Here is a 24,195-nt window from a genome sequence, read left to right on the forward strand (position 1 = left end):
GCTGTGTGGGCGGTTGCAGTGGCAGTAGGAATAAGTGTGCGCGCGTGCCTTTCTGCAAGCACACATCAATGTGGTTGGCTATATTAAACTAAGTGGGATCCGTTTCAGTGTCGACGGTAAAGCCCGGTTTCATGTAGCAACTCTAAATTGCTGCCAGTCCATCCATGAAACTGGTAGCAAACAGTGGACATGGTGTGATGATAAACATGAATAATAAACAGGGTTTTTGCAGAGGCAGTGTTGAGAGACACACAGAGGGAGCGAGAGAGCCGAGCTTTCACAGTGATTTGTATGTGGGGAAGGACCATCCTCTGAAGGTGAACAAGCTGCGGTGTGATATAATAGCTTTGCTTTTTAATCAAGATGCGTACAGCTTCGTATCAGCAGGAGATTTATTGCTGAATTGCTTTCACTAGGTGTTACCTGACGGAAAAAGCTCCATATATTCAAAGCCAAGTTGCAACAGAAAGCCAAAGTTAAGGTTTTCTCTGATGCTTTTAAAACTCTTCATTCTGATTCATCACTAATTACAAGTTACGTTTGCTTTTCGTCAGACCTGACATCGAAGCACTTAAATGTAGTGCATAAAACAAATAAGAAACACCATCAAGTGTTGCTCCTGAGACTTTCTTTAAACAAATGGGCAACAGTGCAAAATTCAAATTAACTTATGTCACGCGTAGTTATTGAATCCACAATATTCGCCAAGTGAAAGCAGTTAAAGGGCTTTCAGCTGCTACTGTAATATAAGTCAATAATTTATCTCCCTTTCTCTCCTCATTAGTGAAATCTCAATGCAACCACACAACAGATCATTGTTTTGTTTTGAAAGATGGAGTTCTGCTAAGCACTTTGCAAGAGCCATTAAAGTACCATTTCCTTTACCAGAATCCCTCTTCAAGTCATTTCGAATGAATGTTTTCTGGTCACTTGATGGTTTTATGTTTATGGTCAGAGAATGGAGTGTTTGTTTTGGTGTTGAGGAAGGCAGTGAATTTTCCTCTATGTGAGGGATGGTAGTAGTTTTTTCTCAAGCAACCTCAACACTTCAAGCTCTTCTTGAAGGCCTACATCTTGTTCATACTTATGGCAATGCAAAAATAACGATTATTACGGTGTTGGTGCTCTAATTAGTTAACTTAGGTAGTTTCTTTACAGTATGAAGGTAAAAACACTGGTATACCAACACTAAGTGATTCATGCTATATTAGGAGCCAAAACAAAGGGAATGATATCACTTTTGAGGCTTTTTGCTGTGGTGGTATGATGGATTTTACCTCCCATAGCTGGGTATATACAGCATGGCACTTCACTGTTGCCAGTTTGTGGTTCAGCATGTTGCCACTAGAGCTCACTCTTAAGCAGAACAATACATTTGGTGAGTGTAATCTTACTCTTTCCATTCTCCAAAACAGTGCTACACCCTGTTCTCTTTAGATATCTGCTTACACATAGAGAGGCACAACATGATGTCTCCCTACTATATTTGGATCTATTTAATAGCACTTCTGCTACTTAGCGAATTGCATTAAGTGCTTCGTAACCCTTTACTGTCCATGCTGGACCGCAGGGTTATCCTATCTCAGTAGAAACCTTCAAATTATTTCTGTAACCTTTCCTCAAAAGTTGATTGTCCTAAAAGTTGTTTGTTGTTTTCTCTCGCATCTTTACAAAGCTAGTCCAGTGCGCCTGAGTCACGTCTCTGCAAATGACTTGCTAAGCCCCTTAAGTTTTATTCTTTGCATTGCACTTGAAGCATAGAAAATCTTCTCAATCCAGTCATGCTGATGATACAGCTCCAAAACAATGAATATATTAAGAGAATTATAACGCTATGCCAGTACTCTCCACGACCCCGCTGTTCCTCTTTGTGTATACAAGTGCATGTTTGTGAATTCAGGTGCAGTCTTTGGAGTTGGACAGGGACACAATGGGAACTACAACAAAGACAAGCAAGCCTAGACACTTCTGAGCCAGGAAGAGCCACTCTGTCACAAAAGTAATATGACAAGTGTTCACTTTTGCCGTCACAAGACCCAGGGAAACGTTCCCTTGTTACAAGGCAGTGGCAAGTTCAGGCAACAAAAGACAGGTAAATTGACAAGACAGTGGCTAGAGAATGAGTTGAAAGTGGTTTGGAGAGAGTAAGAAAACACCCAGGGGAGAGTGTGGGTAGTGGGTAGCAGGAAAGTAAGAGGATGAGGGATAGACCCAGGGAAGAGTAATAATGAAGAATGAGAGCAAGTGGGAGGGAGCTGTCAAACCAGAAAGAAAGTGATCAAGTAGGTGTGCGGCTCTGAGGGAGGTAGGGGAGTGAAAGGACAAGGTTGGTGAGAGAAAGGCAAGGAGCGACTGTTTTAATAACTTCAACTTACCACAGGTCAATTGAGACGAGATCTCCACAAACACACAGGTGCCTTAATAAAACCCTTGCACATCACATTCAATAACTCACCACGAAAAACCAATGAAAGCCTCTAAGACTGTGACAGACATATGAACCACCATATGGATCTACGCACCTCTCTAAGGGCTGCGGTTACAGTCATCAGGATGAGTGGAGAAAAAAAATCGATGGCAAAGGAACTTTATTAGTTCTTATTAAACCACGTTAATGAATCCCACTGCTGTTACAAAACTCAGGGACACAAGACTGTGCATAGGTTGTTTTTTTTTTTTCCCCCGTCAACCTTTCCATCGCTCCACCTGTCTGTTTTCCATCTCGTCATTCATATCGACTACCACAGCCGTCACAATTCTCTATTGCTCCAGAGGGAGTTAAGCTCTGTGTTGGAAGTAGGCTTTAACGGCACGCATGCTTTCCACTATGCGCTGGTAACACATCATGCACATGGTGACATATCATGGTAACCACAGGTAGTAACGGTTTAGAGGCTGTCAGTCACAAGACAAAAATATTGTCCATCCTGACTTCAAATACTGGCCAAGGCAAAGACGGAAGCAGAAAAACAAACGGTAGAAGCAGCTGATACAGTCAAATTTTAAAGAACTCCTTGTCTACGGTACCTGTTGCTCTTGTTGACAAACCACTTTTCTCTAGTGAATTGACACACGTACTCACAAGTGACTCCACGGTCTAAATTAGCTACCTCCATTGCTGTTTCTTGCTGCAGGTGACCTCTGGGTAATTTAGTACAGCTAGAAGCCTGAAAAAACCTTGCTCGATGGGGGATTTATGTTCAAACATGCAGAGAGAGACACGTCACAGATACTACTCCCATCCCCCTCAGCTCCCACATCATGACTATTTCATCAACTCACTTTTAATTAAAGATGAAAAGCCGTGACTTAACTTCCGCCAGCTCTCGGTATCACCTTGAAATCTGTTCAGTGGGCCAGGTCGTGATGAGCCATGTTTTTAAAATGTCATTTCAGATTTTTCCCCTAGAATCACAGTTGAACATACATTTTTGTAAAGCAGAAAATAATAACTGATTTTCTGGGAATTGACAGTCGTGTTCAGAATTACAAAATGAATGGCATTCTTCACAACAACACAATGCAATCTGGATTAGATTTTTTAAAATAATTTCATAATTTATCAAATAAATGATTATATTGAAAAACATACTTGTACCCAGCTGAAACTTAAAAAGGAGATGAATTGTAATAGAAAATATGTATATATTGTGTATACCTCCCATGCTGTTTCATCCTTTCTGCCTCTGACAGTCAGCATGAGGTTGGATGAATGCTTTCAGGTTGCAAGTGTTTCTCATTTCTGTTCTGTGTTTCTGTGCATGATATTATGATTGAAGTCTTATTACTTTACAAAGACAGCAATGTTCTCACAAATTATTACTTATGGTGTGATGAAAAGCTACAAATAGTGTCACTATGAAAGTACTTTTCAGGACAACCACTGCGTCAAAAGTATGAAAACAAGATGTCCACTATTCGGACTTTGGTTGAATAACTTGCATTGGAAAGTCCCCAGTGTTGGTGTCAGAATACTTAAGATAGTCAAAAATCAATCAAGATATGAAAATCTCAGGTATTTATCCTTAAAAAACAATCAACCTGTTGATTTCAGCTGAAACAATAAGTTGGTTAATCAGTCAGTCGATTGTAAGAAAATTAATCAGCAACTATATTGATGATTGACCATTAAACACCAAAAAAGTTCCAGTTTCTGTGAGGATTTGCTGTTTTAGAGAACTTTAGCCTAAAATGGATATGTGTCACTGTAGGCTCAAAGACATTTTTTTTTACACTTTTTCTTTTAATTTGCAGACCCAACATTTAATCAGTTAATCATGAAAATAATTGCAGATTAATTCCTGGTGAAAATGATAGTAAGTTAAAGCCCCATATTGTAACTGTAACTTATAGGTATCAAGCACTCAAATAGATGTAGTAAAGAAGTATCGACTGAATGTTTTTCACAAAGTAGAGTGCACAGAAAGTCTGCACACACACACACACACACACACACACACAGTAGGCCATAACACTCATCTTGATTTGCTGACCTGCATACAAGCATATTGTTCAGCTGCTAGCAGTATAAAAGGTATTTCAACCTTAGTTTCCCAGGCTTATTCCATTAGTACAACATTTTTTGAAAGAGGCCTCAGTGAGGCGGTGACCTAACCTTTCATCTTACAATAATACACAATTACACTGTTCCTGGGTATTAAATTATGCTGCAATGAGTGTTAAGCTTGGATAGCAGGTGCAAAACACTCTAACAACACGTAATGATATCCTCCTGTAACTCTGGCTGCAGGGTTTAACTTTACACAATGTGATTTTGTCAGATTTCTGTAACATTAGTAAGAGCTAAGCTCAGGTCACACAGCATGCTTTAATCAACAGTCACCAACAACTAATTGTGTGCTGTGTTATGTCACTCTCTTCTTACACAAGTGACACTGCTGTTTACCTGGCTTGGAGTGCTTTAATGTGTACAACTCTTAACAGAACATCTTTGTCTACACACACATACACACACACACACACACACACACTGATCCATCATCCTCACTATCATCATCATCATCATCATGAATGTCTCCTGTAAGATTACCTCACCATCATACTAAACAGTTTGACCTTTCATGCATTCAACATGTGTATACATTTGATTTACTACAAATGACTTGTATCATATGTATAAGGGTATCACTCTCACCTGCTCAGAAAGAGCTACTGAAGCTGAACTCCAGGAGCCTTTAGCAGAGCTGACAAGTCTGTGTGACATGATTGGTAAAGCAAATTTGTTGTGAACCCAGTTAACATTAGCATTCCTCATTAAGAGCCCACACAGCTGTAATTATCATTGCAGTAAAATATCAGAAATGGCAAGTGATGACAGATTAAGTCATATACATACATAAGCAAAACAATAAAGCTTTCATAATTTATTTTCTGGCCTACGAGGTAATGACGGTAGAGGCCGCTGTGCTTATGCTATCAAAAGTTGGTTCACATGTATTGCACATACTTAGCCTATATGTAATGAACAGCCAAGGATGATAAGATGATGATCCAGAGTGTACAATAAGACATAAATTAACAGAACATACTGTATATGTAGACAATTGTCTATGTCAAATAAAACAAGACTAAGGCCCCATGTGGACAAGGTTTACATCTTTAAGAGAGGGGAGGTGATTAAACATTAAGTGCTCTGGTCAGGGATTTTAATTCTGTGCAGATCACACACTGTATGTGTATTTCCTTGAAATAGCCGATCCTTGTACGATTCTAATTGCGTCCAGAGCAATTCCCTCGTCCTTCTGTTTTTTCTGCAGGATGAGATGCTTGGCCTTCTACTTTTTTTTTTTTTTTCCAATCAGCTCATTTTAAAATACATTTTTTTTAATGTAAAAATGTAGCATGACTGAATGAAAGAATGAATTAATCATATTCCTCATGGAATTATTCAGACACGTTAACTAACAACAAAGCAAATATTCTGGCACATTAACCTACTATCATCTAAGAGCATCATCCAAACATAAACACATAAACACCCCCCCAAAACCACAAGGCACAATATCCAAATCCAAACGAGACAAAAACTACATCTGCATTGCTGTCAAACACTGTAGAATTTCTCCAGTTCATAAACCAACAGCCTGCATTTCATACAGAGCAGAGTAAAAGGAATTTATCTGTGATGTACTTCCTTTCTCCTCCTGTTCAATGCTTTAGAAAGACATTCAGAGTGCATAACATTATCAAAAAAGGTCATGATATAAAGGACAGTGTAAATTGAAAGGAATTTCATTCTCCACCCCATTTAGCTCATCATATTCATAGATTCTTTCATCTGCAGTCACCTCACCTTCAATGTGTAGTGCTATCATACCACATCGTATCTGTGCACCATGACCTTTGACTTTTAGACAAATTATACTGGACTTATATCTCACTTTTTTGGGCAGCACGGTGGTTAGCACTATTGCCTGACAGCAAGAAAGTTCCACATTTGAATCTGCTGGCCGGCAGGTTTGCAGTTTGAACCTTGAACGTTTGTATATTCTCCCCGTGTTTGCGTGGGTTTTCTTCCACAGTCCAAAGACATGCAGGTTAGGTTAATTGGTGACATTAAATTACCCGTAGGTGTGGGTGTTAATGGTTGTCTGTCTTTAAGCATGGCCCTGTGACTGTCCAGGGTGTACCCTGCCTCACACCCAATGTCAGCTGAGTTTGGCTTCACTCCCCCCAACCCTTAAGGATAAGCGATATAGACGATGGATGGATATTTTTCGCCTTTCTAATCCTTCTTAAATAAATAGTAAGATCTTAGTTTAGGATTTTGCCAGATTTCTTTTTGCCCCTGATTATGTGCATTCAGCTGTGACTTGGTATTTTAACTTCTCCACATCCTCCTTCAGTTTTAGTAATTTACTTCGAGTTGACTTTTTCAGGTAACTGGACTGGATTAATTGAAACATCGAAACATGGTGACACCAACCACTAGGCCCATTTGGCAACCACTATGATGACAGAAATATTAAAGCCATCAAGTGAACAAAACTCACTTTAGGCTCATCAAGGCTCATCTTGTATCCCTTATAAGAAAACGAATTATTATTATTCCCGATAGACATTGGAGATAATAATTTCATCTAGAACTTTTTCACACCGAATGACATCAATGTGCTTCATCAGTGTACGTTTTGTGGTGGTCAAAATAACAATTCTAACATGCTTATGCAGTAGGTATGATCTTTAACTTGTTCACCATTTCAGCTTAGCTTGTTAGTATGCTAACCTTTGCTAAGAACAAGTTACAGAAGAAGAAGAAACCAGATGGCATAAGGGCATGTGGCGGTCTGTTTCGCCTTGACACGTGTTAATGCTGTTGTCAAGAGAAAAAAGGGAGTGGAAAGGACTTGTGAAAAGGTTGAGAGGACATCATTACTCAGAACTTGTTGTGCTATCAGTCTTTTTAAATGCACAACCACCTACTGTATATATTGCTCTGTTTTTACCCATGAGGGGTTGAGCTAGAGGAAGAGAACTGGCTGATCCACTGAAGGGGTGGCATGGCAGATCAAAGGAGTGTGGAAACCCTGCTGATTTAATGAAACAGTGAAGTGGCTGGCCAAGTTAAACCACATTTGTTGTTTTGTTTTTGTTTACACTTGCTAATACAGCATGAGGTCTACAGTATTTGGGATTAAGATGCTTTACACAACACCCAACAGCAACAACATAGAGACACATAGCAACAAGTGCAGATGATGTCAGCAATTAAGTTTATCTGGGCCTGTGATATGTATTTCACTGGTTCAGTGGACACACTGGCCATGTATTCAGTTTGTTTTATTAATACATTTTGAATTAATATAGGAAATGAAAAATACTCATAAAACTGCTCCAGTGATATTGAAATTCTTCTTGCCACACTAGTTTCAATGCAAGCACAATACTGTATCTAGTGCTGATAGATGTGCAGAATAATCCTGCAGGGTCATTTCGCTAGAGGTGGAGTGAGATTTCCATCCTGTAAGGTGATTCTTTTGGGGTGCAGGTTGTTCTGCCAGAAGTGGGGTAATGTTTCTGCCCTGTAGGATAATTTTTCCTGGTTGACAGGTTGTTTGGCCAAAGGCAGGGTGATATTTCTGTTATACTGTTTCACAACACTGTTGCAAACAACAGACACTGTTTGAGAATGTTGCTGTATGCGCACTTATTTAAAGCAAACAGCAATGTGTGTATCTTGTTGTTTTTTTCTTGTGATGGTCATCTGTGGTGCCTGCTGCTCTTGAAATTACTGTTAATTCAGTACATGTACGCATTCAGTCTGGCATTGTTTTCATTAAAAATGTTCAAGTCTCCTTCTCTCTGAAGAGATTAAATCGAACGAGGTTTGTCAGAAAACGCTGACAGTATGTTGATGTGGAGCATTTTATTAATTACTTGCAAACTGCACCAAACGTGGTTCCAGTGACAAGCTCATTGGAACTATGGGGCCCCATATTGCCACTTTTTTATTTTCTATTATTCTGTAGGGCTGCATTTAGGATTATTTTTATTACCGATCAATCTGCTGATTATTTTGTCTGTTAATCGAGTATTGGTTTGAACATTAGAAAACAGTGAAAAATGCCCATCACAATATCCTAGAGCCCAAGGTGACCTCATCAAATGTTTTGGTTTCTCCAAAAACAAAACAACAAATATTCAATTTATTACAAAGCAAAACCAAGAACAACTAGTTGATTATCTAACTATGTGCCCATTAGTTTTTCTGTCGACCAGCTAATCAATTAATTGACTAATCGTAAGTTGTGAGGTCGACTTTGGAAAACAATTGAAAGTAATGTAAAGTATATGAGATTTGTGGTTGCTGGGTTTACCATCATGTACCATTACTTTTCATATTTCATATAACATAATGTGATGTTTAATTGTTTGCCCTTTTTGGCATGTACATTTAAGCATTACATGTTCTTTGTTGCTCTGTCAAAAGACCATAGACCGACAGCCTGTATGAGTTGAACCCTTCCTCTCACCCAGTGCATGCTGGGACCGGCTCCAAACCCACTCTGACCCTCGATAAGTGGGCACAGAGAACAAATGGATGGATGGAACCATATGCCCTTTAAAAATGCCATTAGTTTCCAATTGTGTCTTGCAAAAGAAGATGAATCGTTCATGTGAATGCAAAACAGATCAGAAATGTTCTGAGACAACAAAACACAGCATACAGGAGCTTTGGTCAAACAGATCAAAAATAAATATCAAAATTAATTTCTGCTCAGGGTTGTAAATGAAATAAGCAACATTGAAAATTGGAGTGTGCTTGAACTTTCTATAAAATGTTTCTAGTTTTAAAATTTAAGTTTAATTAAAAGCCTTGCATTTTGACCCTGCTAAGAAGTGATTCTCCTTTAGTGTAGTGCTTATAAATGTTCTACTCAGTGAAAGCTGTTTGCCACAAGCTGTGCACATACTGTGATAGAATACAGAATATATCCTTTATTCATGTTTCTATGTACGCCTCATGATTTAGTTCTTAGTGTTCATTGAGGTGATTCTATCATCATACTAAAAGTTGCATCTTAAGTGTCAATTAAGTGAATCAAATAATACAGAACATTTCAATTCATGGAAGCTTTTCAAAAGGTTTGTAATCATCCTTGACTGTGATTTTCTCTTTAATGTCATCACAGTCTACAAAACAGCTGAATGCCATGGTGCAAAAGAATGGCATGTCCTTGGTGTTGCCTGACAACCAGAGCTGTTTTGTACTAATTGAATTGCTATTCTTTTCTATGGTACGGCCAACAGCTTGCATGGCTCACTCAGCTAAAGGCGTCTCGGTATGCAGGTCTGACTGCAAAAATGTCACAGTGTATATTTTTGTTTAGATATATATTGGCCAATCAAAAATTAATTTGTTTCATGATGATGCAGTGGAGAGTCTGGGAGCCGCTCTGACCTTTTTTTGAGATGAAACAAGCAGGTAGTGTTCCTCAGTGTTACTGTCAAGGATTTGGAGTTTCATTATAGTTGCAGACAGACAGATTTGTTATTAATTTCTTCTTTTAAATGAGATTGCCAGGATGACGTGAAGACTAAAACTAAATCTACTGACAAAGTCATCAAGGTGACAACAGTGGGCTCACAGCTTCACAGAAGTCATGAGGTTTAAAATTGCACCGGTAGCAGCTTTGATAAATTACCAACACTGTCCAACACATAAGAGCACCCATTCATACTCATTTAACTAAGAACATTTATCTGCCATTTGGACTGCTGGCGGAGGAATAATTAGAGGATGGCCAAAGTTGAATTCATCCTCTTTGGACTATGAGCGACTGTGCAAAGTTATACGGTAATGAGATATTTAAGTGTGGACCAAAGTGGTGGACATCAACACCTACATTGTCATCCCAAGAGCCCCCATGTTGCTACATCGTCAAATAGCTTGTGACGTCCTCATAATGCTTCTATTTTAGCGACACAATAGATATTAGTCATTTTAAAATTTATGAATTATTGCAACATTTGCAGCAGAATAAGTTTTGCTATTCGATTAGAAACTCTGAATGACTTTGTTTGACAATGAAATTCTCCATGTCCCACGTCAACTTTTCATTTTCACTTTTCAATATATTCATCTACTTCACAGACACAAGAACTCACCTTAATACTAATAGTGTTGTTGGGATTCAGAGATATTTCAGCGATAGCTTAAGTAGTGAATGTCATGATGAAAGGTTCATATACTGTAGAGTGCTGCTATTATCAGCAATCTGACCTCCCCCTATAAATGCCTTTCTATTTTCAGCTTTAGCCCACTCACAGTCTTGGCAACGTACTGAAAAAGAGGCTCTGAGATATCACATATCGCATCGCTCCAGTCTGCTGTGACACCAACACACTGCTGCATCATTCAGCGATGCACATGGGTTGGACAGCCTAGAATATTCTCACAGTGAGTGTGGGAGTCCTCACAGCCACAAATTAGCTTGAATAATTGGATTAGAATTGAATCGCACATACATTGAAGTGTTGGATTCTTTCCTGCAAATTAATAATCTTATGAACAATCCATCTCTCACATACATATGTTATGTCTTTATGCTGCACAATATTGCAGTGTTGTGGTCAGGTACATGTACACATGTAGCATCTGAAAGATTAATCACCACCATATATACAAGTGCGCATTAACACGAGAGCCATGCAGGATGGCTTACAACGGTTGTTTGTGTCTTCCTCCTGGTCTTCCGTCCTTCTGACCTCTCTCCGTCTGCAGGGATGTGGGATATTTGGTGAACACACAACAATCAGCAGTGATGGCACATTTGAAAAGACTTGCAAATATCATACTGTATCCCGGCATTGATATTGAAACTGTTTAAACTGAATCTATCTCCTGCTGATAGGTGTTGCTGAGTGTGGCATCAGTACACTCTGTATGTCTTTGAATAAACCAGAGAAAAGGGTGTGTGTATCATGATAAAACGTATTGTATTCCTCTCCAGTTCACCACTCGGCAAACAGCTCCCAGGAGGAATCTCACCTTGCCTGCTTGCAAACTTCTAAACCCGGCTGGAATCGGCATGGTGTCACATGGATTTGTTTCCATGGCGTTCGATTCCCCCATGTGGATATGTTTCCATGGTTTTTGATTTCCCTGTGTGAGTCTGCCCCTGTGGATCTCCACCAGTGTATTTTAACTTGTCTCCACTGTTTTTAGTAGTGTTACAGATTCCTAAGAACTTGAACATAAATAGTGGTTGCAGAAGAGGAAGATATGTGACAGTTTAGTTGGTGGGTGGACTATAATACACTTGGACCTTTAGATTTATTATAATTGCATAAAATTCTGTAAATAAATCAGTAGGATTCACTTTCCATATCTATTGTGTTATAAAATGTCTATTAATATCAAAGGAGACAATGCTATATTGAAATATTCATATTCAATCATAAGCAGAACAATATTATGTAAGACTGAACCATAAATTGATGGAAATACATGTAGTACAATGTAATGTTACAAAATACAGGATAAAATGAAGATTTCATCATCACAGCAATATAAAATTAAATCTGATAAGCAGACTAAATAAAAATTGAACGCTCAAAGCATTTCATTATGTTTAGAAATTTGCCTACTTAAAAAAAAATTATACAAACTCAGTGAAATTGTAAATGGGATGACACTAAAATTCAAAGCTGCTGTTAACAAGACATAGAAATAAATAACCTTGAGAAGAAAAACCCACTGTACACTGTACAGACAAACTCAACAACTAGCAGGTGAATTAAACGAGAATAAATATTGCACTTACTATTGACAGATGTAACTAGGCAACTGTTAGCTAACAAGCTAACTGTAGCAACGTAAAAGATGATATGTTAGTATTGTATGTAATGTAAAGGAATAACATCCCCTTGGGTGTGATAATTGTGATAGAACAGGTTAATTGATTGCAGCCCTACATCACATTGGCCTCACTTTAGAAAACCATGTCTGATTGACTTTCCTACATTCCACCACATTGTCTGTTCATATGAATACCAGTTCATGTTTAGGAAAATGCATATTCATCTTTTTTCTGCGTACACATTGTTTACATATCTGGTCCTGGACCTGCCTAATAGGAGATCAAGATGCTCAATATTGGTTTGTGGATCTAGGTTATAATTTGTGCTCTAAACAACAACAACAACGTTGCTGTTATGAAACGTCCTCATGTCAGACCAGTGAAGGAGCATCCTTTGTTGCTAAATATTTAAAGATTGTTGGAAAATATAAAAACGCTTCAGGGCAGATTTGTAATTCAAATTGGACCTTGAAGATGTTTTTTTTTTTTTTTTTTTTGTATCCAGCATCCTTCAGCAAGGCTGCAAAGCTAACAACTGAAATTTTAATATCAACTTTGTGAACGATGTACTCCATGTCACCTTGTGCAAGCCTCTGTGACCATGCGTAAGTGTGCATGTTTCTGTGGTCCGATTGTGTTTTTTTTCCTTGATTGCATAAAAGGAGCAGCACCTTCTGCTTTATCCCCCACGCCAAATGTAACCTCTCCCCAGCCCAATTATTCTGAAGCACTTTTTGCTGCTGAATATGCGTCAAACCTCCGCCTTTGGTCCCAGGTTAGTTCACTCTGTTTTATTAATGTGTTGTTGTTATTTGTTTTTTTTTCTTGCTGGTTCCCCCTGCGTGTGTGGCAAACACAACGCACTCCCTACGCAACAGACCTCAAATAAGACAACTGATAATACGGGTTCTGGTTGAAATCACTGGAAATAATGACATTGACAATTTACATGTACCACAATCTGAGATTAGTTCAAGGAGAGTTGAAATGAATATACATAAACAATATGTATTCTAAAGCTGCAGAGAAGCACGTCAGCAATTTTGAGTGCAGCATAAGATACAGATTCATGAAGACAGGAGATGTGAATCAGCCTCTCCTGGACAATCTCCTGATGCTGATGGGGGATGTGGAGAATTGCACAATGTTCAGTCTGACAGATGGCATGAATACTATTCATACATATATCCATCAAGAAATTGATTAAAGGGAGTGTGAGAAAGATTCACCAGCAGAGGAACAGAAGAGGATATGTGAAAGAATACACCTCTCACACACCCCTCAGCTTTACCCAAAGGCTTCAAAAGTATTACACTACCTGATGATGTTTTTCAGGTTTTCCTGGGGGTTGATTCAGAGAAACACCAGGCTTCCCCACACTTCTCTTCACGAATTCGCCACCTTTGACAAAGTTCAAATTGTATTTCAGGTGCTTCCCGCTGCTGGGGAAAGTGACTGTATGGAGAGTTAGAGATTACAGTTCTGACAGTTTGAGACATTCCTGTGCGAGGCAAACATGTTACAGAAATAGATAGTAACAGATATTCTCTTGGTTTTTCACTTCATGTTGAATAAGATTATAATAAGTGTTAATGGCTCTATTACAGTTTAGATGTATATCACATACATGAAATTAGGACACGTGCCAATCAGTAGGCAGTTGTTACATGTCCTTTAACAAGATTATTTGTCACATATTTCTCAATCATTCAAAACTGATTTAACATTAATTTAATAATTTTATTGTTATATTAGGTATTAATATGATTATCCATGTATGAAGGCATTATCAACCAGTTTTTGGAGATGTTCAAAGTTAGCATCAAGTAGTGTCAATATATTAATGTAATTAATACTGAAAGAATTAGTTGATTAATCAGAAATGTACCTAATTTTTGCTAATAAATTAATTTGTCAAACAATGTCAAACCTTCAGCAGTTTTACAGACATAGCAACACCACAATATTGACAATATTATAATATATACTTGCATGGGAACACAAATTAGTACTTTTACTGACTGTTGACTGTGAAACTGAAATAAAACAATCATTGATACAAAATAATTCTTAGTTGCAGGACTAAATGATACTTCAAATTAGAGTTTTTGCCAGTAACTGTAGAGGAGTACATTCATCCTTTTTGTTGCCAGGTTACACAATAATTTACACTTTACACTAACTTTATGATATCCACTTCCACTGAAATCACATGTGGGTTTGGATTCAACCTTGGTGGGCAATACATCAACCCACAGGGTCTATTCTGGTGTGTGGCTGCAACATCCAGCTTCCGTGTTAACAGTAAGCCGAGCCAGGGTGTGACAGCAGAGTGACAGAAAAAGCTAATTGGTCCAACTGTTGTGTCAGAGCAGTGCTCGGCTCAACCGAGAAAAGGCGAATAGGTAGCAGCTTCTGCCAGCCTGTTACACCTGCACTGTTGGACTGATAATGGGAGCCGCCATACCACAAGTCAAATGCAGTTCAATAAGGCAGAATAAATCTACAGAGCTGTTGTGTTCGAGTTTGTCTCATGATCCCCAGACAGACATATTAGGCCAGATAACAGAGCAGTCGTTGGCCAGGAAATTATGTATTTAGCTGCTGGTGGCATACAAAGGTGTAGAATGTACTTCAGGAGTCTTACGTTTTGAAAAAGATTGCTATTTTCAGAAAAGTCCTGCTTTACATACTGCATGCATCTGTGTCTGCATACTGGCATAGGAACAATATCTCAGTTAAAAATCCACAATACAGGGAAATGTCAGTATACATTGACATTTCTTGACAGTCCACACACATCCAATCACCTCACTGAAACAAAGCTATTTATATATACAAGTCAAGATTAGCAAGAGTCCCACAGCCAGAGACTCCCAGAAGCCCCAAATCCTGAGGTTCACTGTGTATCACTTGCTTTTTGGTAATTTGAGAAACTGCACCAATAGTAAATGAGGCAGGTCGGCATTATTACCTAAACATGTTGCCATGTCTTATAGAGGGTCACTGTCTTTTTATCATTCTAATTTATGTTGTTCTCACATGGTTACCACCTTCACAAATTACCACAAACAGCCACACAAAATACCTGAGGCCAGGTAGTGTAATTCCACGTCGTTGGGCATTAAATGAAGTTGCCATGTATAGTCTGCTCTCTCTGCAATGTGTTCTCCATTTAAGGGGAACTTTAAGGCAACAGAGAGCATATATGCGCAAAACACAAAGCGTGGGGAGTAAATAGTGGCCCATCAGCGCAGGGCCCCAGGGCTCCCTAAATCTATAATCAGACTATTGTTACCTAAATATGCTATTGTTGGACAGAGCACATGAGCAAAACTGGACACTTTCATTGTCGGCAATGAAAAGGGCTGCTCTATAGCCACACTAGCCGTAAACAAAAGACAGGGAGCTTTTGATAATTTAAAGGGGATATATCATGCAAAATGCCCTTTTAATGTCTTTTCAACATAAACATATGTCCCAGTGTGTTTGGAGACTCCCAAACTATGAGGACAGACCATTCTCTATCTTTTTGTCGTGCTCTACATCATTCACTAAATGTGTGTGCAATCATTCTGTCAAGCTTTGGCTCCCCTTCTTACGTAAGAAGTGGGTCTGTTGATCATGTGACCTCCTTCAGCTAGCTGCGCTGCAAACCTGAATCCACCTCGCTGTCAGCCATTGTCGTTCCCTTGCTAACACTGGCTAAAATATGAAGATGTCAAAGTACAACCACAGCACACATACTTCTCTGCTGTTGGCTGTAAGAACCAACACAACCGTATTCCCATCATTTATGGAAATTACATTTTATTTTGGATGAAGCGACTAAAAAACATTTTTTGTTTGTGTGTATAATGTTATTTTACTCAGGACTGCTTTCTTAACGAGGGATGATAAAAGTACAAGCTCAACGATAGATCAATACCGGCTGTCAGTGGCTGTTTTGTTGTTCAATTTGGCAGGTCAGTCTGTTGAAATTGGCTTTAGCATGTTGTGCGGGTTATGTGGTTCCCCTTTGCAAACACTGGCAGAGCTGATGTGTGGAGTGATGATGATGATGATGATGTGTGAGTTGGGTGGTGCTTCCTGGCCAATCAGAGCAGACTGGCCTCTATGGGAGGGGGGGGCCTTAAAGAGAAAGGAACTAAAACAGAGCGTTGGAAAAGAGTGAAACACAGCAGTGTGCAGTATGCACAGTCTGACAAAATTAATGTGCTTTTTGAACATTATAACTAGTAGGACACCCAAATAAAAGTATGAACCTGAAAATTAGCATAGATATATCCTCTTTAAGGTAAAAAGTCTTTGTGCTTTATTTCCAATACAAGTCAGATTTATAGATCTGGTTTGTAGAAAAATGAAAGACTTGAAAAGATTGTGTGTGTTTGTATTCTGACATGCAAGTCTGTCCTCTGCTGTTTGCCGCTGAGCAGCAGCTAGAAGTTAAGCCTGTCTCAAGGACACCTCTGACTTTTCCAGTGAGTCATATGAGGATTTGAACACAATACAGAGCACTTTACAAACCTGCTTCTAAACCTTCATCTCTACCATTGATCCCTAAATGCTGAAATTATTAATTATAATGTAGAAAGCACTTTGAAAGTTATTCTTTGTCTTCTTTAAGTTAAGTTTGTCTTATCTTATGTTCATGCTGAATATCTCATGAATTTTTGCTTGTATTCTGCTTTGTCCTAGATTGACTTTGCTCTAGCCTTGAAATGTCTGGAGCCTGGTAAAATCCCTTTTTTAAGTATTTGACGTATTACATGAATTTGATAGATGTTTTTGTCCTTGAAGCCAGCATTGTTTCCCCAAAATGAAAGATTCATCTGAATTAATTGAGTATTTTAGAAATCAATACATAACAATAGCTTTACATGCCCTGGAAATCAAATGCAAATCTTGAATGTTTCTATACAGAAGACAAAACAACTTTCCTGCAATTCATACTTCCCCCTGTTTTACATTTTCTTGAACAAAACATACAAAATAGATGACCCTCAATATTCTCCCTGTTCTTTTTCCCACTGTATCCTCTTTATCTTCTGTTCTACCCACCTCCACCAGACATGTTTATTTATAACAACGCCTCTTGTGCAAACAAGCTATTGGCGAGTTGAACACTGAGTAGTTGAGAAGCAGACTCAGAGACATCGGGCACAGCAGAGCTTTAAAAAGCACATTTCGTGGTAGCTCTTTAGATCCCACCCAACCACTGGAAGGCTTGGGTAATAAAGCACTGCCCAGTGGAGGCCTCTGGGGATGGGCAGCTGCCTGTGTGACTCATCCTCCAAGGCTGATCTCTTCCTGGTTCTTTCCATTAATAACCATCTGAGCCCATCTGAACTCTAGTTTCTAATAGCTTCACACCCTCTACTTGGCCCAGAAAAGAAAGCCATACATCCTAAAAGCTGTAGCCCAGAGGCATGAGAATAAAGCCTCCCTATCTTTACAGTTTATGCAAATTTAAAGTGTTTAGTATAGATATACCATGTATTACTAGCTATAGAACTTGCGTCTCCATATTTGTGCCGCATCAATACCAAAATAATTTGTCATTAAAAACCATAAAGGTGGAGGGAGCCAGTGAGATGGGTAAATGTGTTTTTTCAAGCTACTTAAGGCACCAAGTCCTAGTTAAAACTATAGCTATAGCTGGCATTTTTAACCTCTTTTTGCTAACAGGCAGGCATTTAAAGATTGCAGTTTCTTGAGACCAATGTCACTGTGGGACACCATCAAAGTGTACATTAGAGGACCATTTTTTCTTATGACGCAACTCTGAAAAAGGCTGCAAAGTGAGGTAGGATGGAGTTGACTGAGAAAAAATCACTGACAGTGATTGACAGTAACAGCACACTATTTAAACAGAGACACTGAGTTTGGTGACAGACCACAGATGTAATTGGCAAGGCAGTTAAAAGTAGAGCAAAATGTTCAATTTACTGAAAAAATAAAATCCCAATTTGATCCGATGCCATCAGACTTGAAAGGTATTAACAAACAATTTACTGAGTTCTAGTCAGAAACTTACACCCCCAAATTAACAGCTACACAGGAGGACTGATCAGTTTTTTGATTCGCTTCACCTCCCAGAATTGGATATAGCAAACCAACAAAGCATTTCCTCACCGGAGTGAATGGATAGGTTTGGGCCAGAGCGTTCAGACCTGTCTTTAGAATTACGTCACGGAGAATGATTTGATACCTTTTAAAAACAAGAGGCTCCCATCCTCTCTCAGTGAAGCAAATTGTGTTTTATCAAAAAAAGACAAAGACAAAACAGATCCATTAAGGATGATAGAGCTGCTAGATTGTCTGTAGATGCCCATAAGACATTCAACATGGTAAAGTGGCCCTATCTAATTATCCATCCATCCATCATCTGTACCGCTTCTCCGTCAGGGTTGTGGGGGAGCTGGAGCCAATCCCAACTGACTTCAGGCATGAGGCGGGGTACACCCAGGGCTGGTCGCCAGCTAACCGCAGTGCCAACATATAGAGACAGACAAACACTCACGCTCACACTCACGCCTACAGGCAATTTTTAGAGTCACAAATCAACCAACTGTGCATGTCTTTGGATTGTGGGAGGAAGCCGGAGTACCCAGAGAGAACCCACGGAAACACGGGGAGAACATGCAAACTCCACACAGAAAGACCCCAGGTCCAAACCTGGATTCGAACCCGGAACCTTCTTGCTGTGAGGCAACAGTGCTAACCACCATACTCAAAAGGTTTGGATTTGACCACACAATCATAGAGTGGGTTAAAATATCATATGCTAAACCAAAATCCTTCATTCTCACAAATGGGGATAAATTCAGTCCTTGCAATGTGGCATTTGCCATGGAGACCAATTGTCAACCCACCAATCCCCTCCCCCACACTCCCCTCAACCCTCTTAACATTGTGCTGGAGCCTCTAGCAATTGGCATTAGTGGGCATCCACACATTAAAAGTGTCAAGTTAGGCAGCACTGAGACCCACATGACTTTGTATGCAGATGACATTCTTGTCTACGTAGCCGACCCATTGGCCTTGATTCAAACCCCACTAAATTATTCCTTTAGGAGTATTTGCAGTTATAAACATCAAATTCATACCTTCAATGGATTAATTTACTAAAGCATATTTTCAGATTTAACTTCACAGAATGAGTAGAAAGCAAATATTGATACTGCCCTCATCCATGATAGGACGAATAAGTGCACCACACAAGTTTTCTATGTCTTTTTCAAAAACTGCCCATGTACTTAAATGCATCAATTTTAAAGACACTCAGTTCCATCATATTGCCCTTTATATGGGGTTACACTCCCATATGCCAAAAATAGTTAAATGCTGTTTGCAGTCTGTTGAGAGAAGGGTTTTAAAACTGTACATTAATGGCCTATTGGCATCATTTAATCAATTAAATAGTAAGTTCAATCTTCAAGTCTTCAATATCTTTGAGTCATAAAATTTGTTAAGGAAAAGTGCCATACTTTGAGTCCACCCCCTCCACCCATCCTTTCTTGCTGCCTCCAGTGAATTGCTTCACTACTTTGATTTCTTAAGATTTTATCAGGGAAGTCTGTGCCAGTGACTTCAATTCAGAGATATCAGCAGAGTTTTGGGAAAAGGAAATGTCCTGTGTACGATGTTGCAAGCTGATGCATAGTATTTAATGACATACTCTACAGTGCAGGACAGAGGATGCACAATAGCCTACATACGCTTTAAATGTACATTCAATATCACTGCACAGAATGGAAAATGGCCACAGGAGTGTAACAGCATTATTCTTGCCCAAAAAATAATTCATAAAATGAAATATGATTAAAATATTATTCATATTCATGATTCATTCAGTACATTCTGTTCTGGAATAAACAGCCCACGCGTTTACATGGGAAAGTGTAAGCAAAAACCCTCATTCCACATGCCATGAAATAGCTGTTTTTTTTCCTTCTCTTTCTTTTTTTAGTACATTGTTTTGCTGCCAATGCGAAATTGGAGGGAGAACAGGAAAGGAGGATTCCCACATTCAGTGATGATGCTCATGGTGTCTACTTGCGTCTCTGTGTGGGCAAATTTGTTGATGCTTTCATGAAATATTAGCAATTTTACAGTTTTCAGTCCCATCGGACCCACTAATATAATCTCTAGATGTCTGATTATACTGAATGTAGGAAGTGCACAAAGGCTTGAGAGGTTTGGTATTTGAAAAAAATATCAAGGATGCCAGCTCATTCTGATTCCATGATTGAATTATTATCATTTATTGCTTCAACTATAGCTATGGCCTAACTTTGTCTTAATGTTAACTTTTAAGTTAACAAAGCATAATGCTCACATGCAGAGCTTTGTGTAAACAACCAATCAATTGTCACACAATGGTACCACTTCCCACAAAACTTAGAAAACAAAACTACTCCTGAGTGAGCTGTGACTTTGTATAATAGGGCAAATAAACATGAGAGAATGGTTTGACGGGGTTTTTATGCTTCCACACCAGTGACAGCCAGGACTTCGGGCTGTCATGTGAACACAATACCTTAGGAACACAACAACAGACATGCTTGCTATCAGTTGCTTCAAGGCAAAATGCATAAAAAGTAATATACCTAGTTTTGTCTTTTTTCCACAGTAATACTGATACATGGGAACATGAACAAGATTCACAGCTTAAACATTACACAGAGGCCTAAACTTAAACATGCAGTACATCACCAACATCATTATAAGCACAACACTTGGTAACTGTCAACAACAATCACAACCAACTGAATGCAGGAAAGGACCATCAAGGAAAAACAGAGTGTGACAGTATTGGACCGTGAAGGACATAAATGCTACTTTTCAGCCTCCACACCCTCACATGGTAAATTCCTCCATACATTCAAATATTCTCACAGCCTCACAACAACTTGAATGATTTTCTCAAGTCACTTTGGTATTGGCATCCACTGAATATTAATCCACAATGCAGCTCTCTCAAGCCACGATTTTCAAAGGAGCAGCCCATGCTGAGAGGGAGGATGATGCCCGGAAGACCACTGTTGCAATTTATGTCCTAGAGGTGGCCTTGATTTTGAGCATTGCATTTTAAATAGTTTGCTTTAATGTAGGGAGAGATGTAGAGAGATTTCTTCGATGTAGTGAGTTATGGCATCGCTAAATAGGAAATAGAATTTATGCCAAGGAAAGTTTGGGTGAAAAATTTTACTAGTTGTCACCAAAATGCTCAGAAAGTCATTACTTTCAAACAGACAACAATAAAACTTTATATGTGCATCTTGACACTGCTGAATTTTATCCCAGAAAAATATACTGAATAATGCAGAGGTAGAGGAGAAAAGTTATGTATTCTCCATGAGAGCGTATGAAAACTAAAATGCAAAGTTGAGCATCACTCCCGTCTTACAGTTCCAAGAAACTTATTGCAAAACTTGTAATTAAACAGAGTTAGAAGCATTATGACGGTTGTAAAGAAGCCACCCACTCCACAGGAGTCTTGTGGATTAGCTTTCGGCTCATGTAATGATTTTTGACTCTTACGGCATGTAGTCTACTGAATATCAGTGCCTTGCTGTCAGGTGAAAGTAGCTATGGTTCTTGAATAAACATTCAGTATGGACAATGACCCTCCAACATTCCTGACCATAGGCTCTTTTTATGCTATGGAAAATTTGGAAATCCTGATCTGTTGAGGCAAGTGTATCTCCCTTTACCCCCATAATGGTGTGTTTACACTGTCACTCTGCTCCTTGTGGTGCTTCTAGTGTTACTTCAGGGCAGGTATAAAAAGATTCTCCTGCTTACTGTCAGGGAAACCCAGCAGGACTGCGAAGGAGATAAAATCCATTTCCAGAAAAAACGGTAGCTCCAGTAGCTGATGAGGCTGTGGGCTCACTGAGAAAACCTTTGCAAACTATTTTAGTTTCTTCCTCCACTTGCCTGATCTGCTGCCTTTGGAGTGACTAATAATGCTAACAACTTTTCTCTAACTCCCAATGGAGTCAACAAGAACTCCTCCATATTGACAGTGAAGGAGACAGACTTTGTTAATGCAAAGCCTGCCAAGATCCCTGTAAGTTCTCTAATATTTCTGTCAATACTGACCATGTGAGAGAGGTAACAATGCCCCTAATTGCTATTGATCCTTCAGTGTGCACAGCCTTGTACAAATAATTTATATAGGCTAGTCTAAATTGTTTTCTATTGAGAGTGTTGTTACTGATTAAAGCAGCCTCTTGTGCGGCTCAGCTCTGGCACCTCCAAGGATGAACTCCAGTTTTCCTCTGAGTTCATATTGCAGCCCATTTAAACTTTTAATCAAATTTATCAGGATTAATTCAAGTAAGTCAGTAAGTTACAAAGATAGTTGCACATTACTCTCCATTATCTCACATGGCTGATAGACAGAGGGAAATATTGTGTTTGTCACTCTAATATCATTCTCATTACCTACAGGGATCACAATTACTGGGTTAAAGTGTCAGGTAGAATAACAGTGGAGATGTATCAAAGAGACATGAAAATCAGCATTCGTAAGGAGCACACCATTGGTCTCACTAATGAATCCAGTTCTCTGCTCAAAGATTAGTTTAATAGACGTGAGTGTGAGCATGTGTGGATGTGTGCGAAAGCGTGGGTGAGTGTTTGTCGTGGACGGACTTGCAGCTGTCGTGGTGTTTTCTCTTTGATGCGGAATAGTAAATGAGCTGCAGCAGATGATGCTGCCACAAGTCATCACAGCAGGGGGCCGGCACAGAAAATGTCCAGCAGAGGCCACAGCCTTGACCTGTATAAGGGAATTAACTGTCCTCACATAACACCTCAATCAACACAGACAGAAAATGCGGTAATATTGAGGAAGACTGTACATTTCTGTTCATGAAGATAATCATGTGTTTTTTACTGAATAAATTAAAGGCAGTAATTCATTCAGAAATTCATTAATTCTCCCGCAGGCTCCCATTTGCATCAAGACTACCTAGGTAGAGCTTTACATCTCTTTGAGAGGAAGCCTACGTGGCTTTTTTTAGATAAATGGATAGTATTGAAGCAGAAATACAGGATGTTTTCATCATGGTTCCTCAATGACTGCGTCTGTCTAAAAACAGGAATTATTGTAGCCAAAAATAGATCTACTAGCACCGATGCTCTCCCCCACTCCCCCCGAATCCTCATTATCCAATACATACACATCTGTAGCTCAGGGGATCCAGACTTTCTTGGTTACTCCAGAAGTCGTTTGTAGTTGGCAAAGCTCGATGCAAGAAAAAAAAATAATTTGCATTTCACATGAAGATGCTTGCATCAGTTGACACAAATCCAAGTGAAATTCTTTGATTTCCACGAGAGATGACTTGCAGATAAAGATGGGGATTCTGGCAAATCTTTTAAGGAAATCTTTTGCATTTTGTAGCGTCCCCCATCCCCTCTCCCTCATGCATGGTTGAAAATTGCAATGCCTCGCCTGAGCTGTATGGATTTGCATACATATCTGTCTTTTCTGGTAAAATTGTAAAAATGTATCCGTATCTGTCCTCCTTTGCTGGTTTGACAGCTGCTCCATCCCTTCAAAACACCTAAACATTTGCGTTTCTCTTTTTTTTTTTCAGAGAACAGTGCTACAAATAAACATATTCCCCCAAAGAGCTGCCACAAATGTTGTCATATATGCTCTCCGATTGCTGTTGTAGAGGATAAACACATGCAGTAGTCTAGTGGAGCACTAAGGTATGTATTTCTGTCAGACAGATTTAAGCAGCAGCAGGGATTGCTTTGGTACAGAAACACACAAACCATCCAACAGAAAAAAGATTATTGTTGTTTCATATTAAATGACTCTAATAAGGCAACTCAGCTTAGGCATCTA

The sequence above is a fragment of the Pempheris klunzingeri genome, chromosome 15 (assembly GCF_042242105.1).
Source record: "Pempheris klunzingeri isolate RE-2024b chromosome 15, fPemKlu1.hap1, whole genome shotgun sequence".
NCBI lineage: Eukaryota > Metazoa > Chordata > Actinopteri > Acropomatiformes > Pempheridae > Pempheris > Pempheris klunzingeri.